Source organism: Haematobia irritans, chromosome 1 (genome assembly GCF_050003625.1).
Source record: "Haematobia irritans isolate KBUSLIRL chromosome 1, ASM5000362v1, whole genome shotgun sequence".
NCBI lineage: Eukaryota > Metazoa > Arthropoda > Insecta > Diptera > Muscidae > Haematobia > Haematobia irritans.
The window spans coordinates 93,471,466-93,478,980 of NC_134397.1; the positions used below are offsets into that span (position 1 = coordinate 93,471,466).

The window sequence follows — 7,515 nt, forward strand, 5'->3', positions numbered from 1 at the left end:
CTTCAAATTGAAAGTCAAAGACAAAATTCTATGAATTTTGTATAATTTATTCATTTTCATCAAAATAAAATATATAATAATACACTACACTACATAATACACTACAATACCAATTGATAAATAATAATCTTATTAAACATATCAACAAATAAGAAACAAAAAAAAAAAAACAAACAACAAAACTTTAAATATCTTTAACATTATTAGTAAACACTTTTGCATTGATAATTCGTTTTCCTTCCTTTTGGTGTCATAAGACAGCATTAAAATTTATTAACATGCGGGCAATTTGAAATTAGGAACGTACTGGACCGCGTGTTAGAATTGATTTTCAGCAGAAGGAATTCACAAAATATCCATTTTAAACTGATAATAGTATGTGAATTAAACTGACGATGTGATGCCCATTTTCATCCAGAAGTTGTTGATTTCAACAATTTGTTGTTTTTAACAATTTTAATTGGTTGCACTTGTAAAGTTTCTGGAAACTTGTTCTTGTCGATAAGCCACTCATTTTTCATTGGTCATCTTCTTAATGTTTGCAAGAATATAGCATCCAAAGATTTTGGTTTTCTGCAAAGAGATTTAAATTTAGTGAATTCTCTAAAGTTTTGATTTAATTTTTCATATTGACGTACCAATTATTGTAAACTATTTGAAGCAGTTCCAGTTAATTGTTCACCATTTTTTCATCGCTCAGCTTTTTAATGTTTTCAAGAACGTAGAATCCATAATTTTAGTTTTCTGCAAAGAGATATACATTTAGTGACTTCCTTAAAGTTTTATTTCATTTTTTATTTTCACTTACCTATTTTTATAAACTATTTGGTTATTTGTCTAAAATTTTCCTTTTTTTATTTCTTGCAATTGACCACGAACTTCGTTGCACAAATAAGTATTGAAAACCACATGGTTTTTTCGTTGCATTTTAGGGTAGTGTTTTGTCAAAGTTTTCTCATATTATCTTCATCACCTTTTCAAAGATTTCGTCAACATTTTGGCAAATTGGAAGTAATTCGCAAACAATTTGAAGATGTATTGAAGATGAGCTATTTCAAGTCAAGTTAAATTTATGTTGAAAATTATATTTACCCTCAAACTGAAAAGTTGTTGCATTTGAAAAACGCTCATCCTGTGTTTATTGGGTATAAGCAGATTTCTTCCACCTTCACGGACTTTCAATGGCACAGCCACTCTCCAATTGTTTACACCAATTAGTATTGTCGGCTTGACATTTTCGTATGACTGTATAGGCAAACCTTTGAAATACGGGTTATCTTTTACAATGGATTCGAAATCCAAGCTTTGTGTTGGTAGGCCAAGATTTTGCACAGTGTGCACGTTGTAAATAACGTATGTCGAACCATTTACTCCAGACACTTCCACATTCAATCTCACAGAATCGTCTTCAGATCGGTCACTTTCACCTTTCAGTCCCAACTGGTTGTAAAATTCATGTTCCATAAGGGTCGCCGAAGAACCTTCATCCAGAAAAGCGAACGTATTCACAGAGCCACCATTGAAATAAATTTTTATGGGCAAAATTCGAAAATACGGGTTTTGGTTATCACTGTTGTTGTGCGTATTTACGTTTCCACTTTGCTGCGGTAGTGTTATATTGCTTGCACTTGGTTCTACCGTCGTATATTTATGTAACAATGGATGATGTTTTGCTGCACAACCACTAATTCCACACTGCCTATTAGAAAAACACTTTCTGCGATGTAAATTCAAGCACTGTCTACATAATTTGTTTTCTTTTACCACATTCCATTTGGCGTCTAAATTAAAAGATTGAAACTCTCCACAGTTCTGAATTTTATGAGCTTCACTTTTACACGAAAAACAAATTGGTTTGCTTGTATTATTCTGTTGATGAGTGTTCACTGATGCTCCCTTTTTACTTGTTGCAGGAGACACGACTTGGCTCGCAGCAGCTGCTATTGCATATATCCAATCACTAAACTCTTTCACAATCGGCACTTTTTCATTTCTAATATGCATTGCCCAGTTCAGCTTTTGATTGTTTGGCAATTTTTCGACCAATGTCTTCACGAGCATCGGATTATTCAAATGGGCCACTAAATGGCAGGCTTCCATTGTCGAACAAATATTACGCACTGTTAAAGCATATTCAATTAAACTGTCCAATCGATCTTTTAAAGGAGGTATTTTGGTTGCTTTCTCAATCATACTGTCCAATATATGCTCTGGACGACCGAAACACATTTCCAAAGTTTGAATAATTTCATTCACCATCGACGGGATCAGTAATTTACTTTTCACTAACTCTTTAGCACGACCGCGGAGACACGACTGCAGACGCATTAAATTTTCGCCGTCACTGTAGCCGGCTATCTCGGTGCTGTTGCGATAGTTACTGATGAATAAGGGCCAGTCTTCTGGATTACCATCAAAATTCGGCAATTCTTTTGGTATTACTTGCCTTGCTGCAATTTGTGTTGGTGTGGGATGAAACGATGTGGTATTGTTGGCGAAGGAACTCGACGGCTGGCTTAAATTGCCTTGGGATAAAATATGATATTTTTTCTCCAAATATTGCCTTTGCAGTTATTTTTCTTCTTCCAACATTTGTAGCTGCAACTGTGTTTGAGACGACGAGTTGCATGGGGACACGTTCGAGCCGTTAGAATTATTAAAATGGCGTTGTATATACTGCTCCTTATGTGCCGGTAGCGTCATTGTTGTATTTGTAGGCGCCATACTTGAGATTTGCTTGGGCATTGTGGCATTGGGCAACAATGTACTCGAGCCTTGATTCTCCAAATTTAGTTTATGTGCATTTGCATATGCACCCCTTTGGCTGGTACTTACTTGTGCCGACGGTAGTCCAATTTGGGTAAATGGTTCATGTACTGCGTTTTGCTGCGCTGTTGTGCCATTTCCAGTAGCTGGTGATGATGCAGCTCGAGTACCTGTGGTGAAGTCAGTGGTGTCATCAACGGGCGGCAACTGTTGTGTTGCATTAGATTTATCGCCAGAGTCCACCGGTTGTTCCACACAACATGAGCAACTCCAGCTTACATTCGCTATGTTGCTGTCCACTTTTACACATTCAAAATGGAACCACTTATCACACGAATAGCACTGCACCATACGATCGGTGTCTTTTAGATCACACTTATTGCAATTAAAATCGGTTTCCGACATTATTTTGTCTTTAACTTTGTATCCGATGAAATTGTATAACTTTCTTGCGGCTTGTATATTTGTTCAAACAACAACAAAAATTTGAATTTTGAACCACCACTATTCAATTTATTCTTTCACTTTTGAAACTCTTCAATTTGAACTACTATAAACTTTTGTTAAAGTCAAAATATATTTTTACACGCCGCGAAAGCTTTTATTTTGTATGTATTTTATTCGTATTATTCGCTCACTCGTGCAAATAAAAATTATTTTTAATAAACTTTACAAATAAATTGTTTTTAAAGAATGTTGAGTTCACGGAGACATACAAACTTTTTTAGTGGTCCGTAATTTATTAACAAATGAAACACTAGTCTTTTACTTAAGAAATTTATAAAAGTGTTTATTCATTAATTCCGTTTATTCGGTACAGACGCGTAAAAAACTTTAAAAACAATTTGATCGCTCCAGTTGAAAACTTGAACTGATTTTCTTTTCCTTCGTGGCCCTTTGTATGCTATGTATAAATATGTAAAACTGGATATTGCCGTAAACAAATGAAAGGGCTACATACATATATGTACATATATGTAAAAGGGCTACGAAAGAGAGTAATTAAGAGATCAATAAGAATACGTAAATGGAAAAATTTCAAATATTTAAATAATGAGAAAAATGTAAATAAACAGTGGCGGCGGTAACAGTGAGTTATGGGCTTAAGTTTATTGAATTTGAATATGAACTTTACATTATACACTATACTTTCGTTTGACAAAAAATAATAAGGAAGTAACAATATCGTAAGACGAAGAAAAAAATATATATGTGAGAAAAAAAACTAGATGAAAATTTATTGGGTATGGAGTGGTGGTATTAAGTAGGAGAAATGGTATGGTTGTATTTCCATGATGGCTGCACAAAAACCTTTCAAAGAGTTGTACAGACAGCCACCACATGTATGAGTTTTTGGGTAAATCAACATGACCTTTTACTTTAACATGGATTTTCGATGTATTGAAGCGGCATTGTTCTTTGCGTGCATGATAGTTCAAGTTCAAGTCCTAAACCTCCAATTTTCTCAATGGCATCATAAGCATTATCGGGCAAACCACCATTACAAGCTGAATCTGTTGTATCACAATCTAATAATTCCTGCTCGGAATATTGTTCCAGTTTATCAGTCCTGACATCATGCAAATCTTCGACATTGCCGGTAACACTAAAAGCCCAGCAAGAGCCACATTGACCTTTTCTCTCCAATCGAATTCTTTGGGCAATTCAATGTCTGGAATTTCAGTTTAAGGGGTTAAAGCAGCATTACCCTCATCTCGTTGCCATATGCCGGTACGTTGTTTATATTCGGTACTGGTCAAATCAGCAAATTCAGTGATACCATATTTGGCACTACCACGCTCATTTGCATTCAAATCCTGTATGATTTTTAAATTTTGCTTGAAAATTCTCACACGCTTTTGTCTTTCCATGGTGGTGTGATAACGACGATTTTAAGATATTCGACTTTATTCAAACAATGATGATTTTGTTCCTTATGTGTCTTCTTTTCGGCATATTCCAATGAACGAGTAGCGTTTTTCACCAATTGTTTTGTTGCTGAATTAAGTTTGTTGCTGAACGGATTGTCAATTGCTTCAGATGTAAAAGTTTGCATAACAAATTGACGGAATCCATTTGGATTATTATTGTCCAGTGCTTTGTGAGATTTGGTTCAAAACAATTCAAAAACTGGTAGAAAAACACTTCAAAAAAATTATTATGAATGCGTGTATGTAAACAATCAGCTGCTGCGTATGTATACGTAAAAATTGATCTGCTATTCCTTTGATCCTTTGTATAGTTTGGGAACAAAAATATGGTCCGTGTTTGATTTATAAACCCGCACAAATAGTTTTTAATAAATAAATTATTTCTTAATTCACATTGCAAATGGCGCCGTGCTATAAACGTCAGTTTTTCAACACGAAAAAACAAAGTATCACAAATGGAAAAAATTTCGCAAATTTTTCGCATTTTTTGGTTTTGTATGGAGTTTCAACGCGAAAACCGAACAGAGTACCGGCCTTTAGACCGGAAATATGTTATCTTTTCGCGGTTGGTATTAAGGTGGGTATTAACAGCTTATTTCTGATATCCGAACGAAAGCAATTGTGAACGAACGGCAGTCACTCACTTTCGTCTAGATTTGGGTTTCTCTAACTTCCTTTCGTTCGTTCGCATAGCTTACGTTACTGTTCTTTAATAATCCATTTTAAGGAATGCAAACTGTGTGCAAATTTGCTTTGGGCTATTCCCCATCAAGTTATAATGAAATATGCAACAAATATGCAACTTAATACTCATCTTAAAGCAGTAAACAAAGGGAATAGCCCAAAGTAAATTTTCACAAAGTAAAATTGGGTAAAAAATGAGTAAAAAATGTCATAATATCATACATATTTGTTGCATATTTCAGTATAACTTGATGGGGAATAGCCCAAAGCAAATTTTCACTCGAACTTAATACCCACCTTAACCTAAACTCGAACTTAATACCCACCTTAAAGTGGGTATTAAGTTCGAGTTTAGCCGCTAAAATCGTATTTTTTCACGATTACTTTTCTTTAATAATCCATTTTAAGGAAAGCAAACTGTGTGCAAATTTGCTTTGGGCTATTCCCCATCAAGTTCTAATGAAATATGCAACAAATATGTATGATTTTATGACACTTTTTACTCATTTAGTTTTCATTTTAGTGGAAATTTGCGATTACTTTTCCTTATATAATCAAAATTATAAATGAAAATAAACATATTCCTGTAAAGTCTCGCCGAAATCTTTAGGAAAAAGAAACTGCGCGTCAAGCGAGTTAATTTTTCTGATTCATATTGAACTGTTTTAGTAACCGCGAAAACAGAACATAGTACCTACCTTAAACTCGAACTTAATACCAACCTTAAAGGTGAGTACTATGTTCATATTTTTTACAAAACCACGAAATTAAAAGTACAAAAATCTATATGAAGACGATTATATTTTTATAAAGCCTTGTGAAATAATGAATGGAAAAGATCTAAGGAATTGATTGGGAACCATTTTATATTTATAATTTAATTAATTTAAAAAAGTAACGGTGAAAACAAGCCGATTTTCAGATTGAATACTGAACATAGTACACAGCTTATGGTGGGTATTAAGTTGGAGTTTAGCCGCTAAAATCGTAATTTTTTCACGATTACTTTTCTTTAATAATCCATTTTAAGGAATACAAACTTTGTGAAAATTTGCTTTGGGATATTCCCCATCAAGTTATAATGAAATCTGCGACGAATATGTATAATTTATGACATTTTATACTCATTTAGTTTTCAATTTAAGGTGAGTATTAAGTTCGAGTTTAGCCGCTAAAATAGCTAAAGTGAAAACTAAATCAGTAAGAAAAATGCATGAAATTATACATATTTGTTGCAAATTTCATTATAACTGGATGGGGAAAAGCCCAATGCAAATTTTCACAAAGTTTGTATTCCTTAAAATGGATTATTAAAGAAAAGTAATCGTGAAAAAATGACGGTTTTAGCGGCTAAACTCGAACTTAATACCCACCTTTAGTGAACATTAGCGGCTAAAGGTGAGTTCTATGTTCGTATTTTTCACCAAAACACTAAATTAAAAGTACAAAAATCTATATGAAGACGATTATATTTTTATAAAGCCTTGTGAAATAATGAATGGAAAAGATCTAAGGAATTGATTGTGAACCATTTTATATTTATTGTTTAATTAATTTAAAAATTAACCGTGAAAACAAGCCGGTTTTCAGCTTGAATACTGAACATAGTACACAGCTTAAACTCGAACTTAATACTCACCTTAAAGGTTTGTATTAAGTTCGAGTTTAGCCGCTAAAATCGTCATTTTTTTACGATTACTTTTCTTTTATAATCCTCTTTAGGGAATACATACTTTGTGAAAATTTGCCTTGGGCTTTTCTCCATCAAGTTATAATAAAATTTGCAACAAATATGAATAATTTTATGCCTTTTGCTTACTGATTTCATTTTCACTTTAGCGATTTTAGCGGCTAAAGGTGGGTATTAAGTTCGAGTTTAGCCGCTAAAAACTTCATTTTTTCACGATTACTTTTCTTTAATAACCCATTTTAAGGAATACAAACTTTGTGAAAATTTGCTTTGGTCTTTTCCCCATCAAGTTATAACAAAATTTGCAACAAATACGTATAATATCATGCATTTTTCTTACTGATTTAGTTTTCACTTTAGCGATTTTAGCGGCTAAAGGTAAGTACTATGTTCGCTTTTCGCGTTGAAATTTTCGTGGTTACTTTATCAAAACAGTTCAATATA

At 33.5% G+C, this 7,515-nt stretch overlaps 1 long non-coding RNA gene across 1 annotated transcript; it reads right to left on the minus strand.

The window, feature by feature from the left end:
* Positions 1–26: 26 nt before the first annotated feature.
* On the minus strand, positions 27–1,058 carry LOC142240067 (uncharacterized). Its single transcript, XR_012723165.1, has 3 exons — positions 809–1,058; positions 639–744; positions 27–573 (listed from the first exon to the last, which is right to left on the minus strand). It is a non-coding gene; the product is annotated as an uncharacterized LOC142240067 (long non-coding RNA).
* Between the last annotated feature and the right edge of the window lie 6,457 nt (positions 1,059–7,515).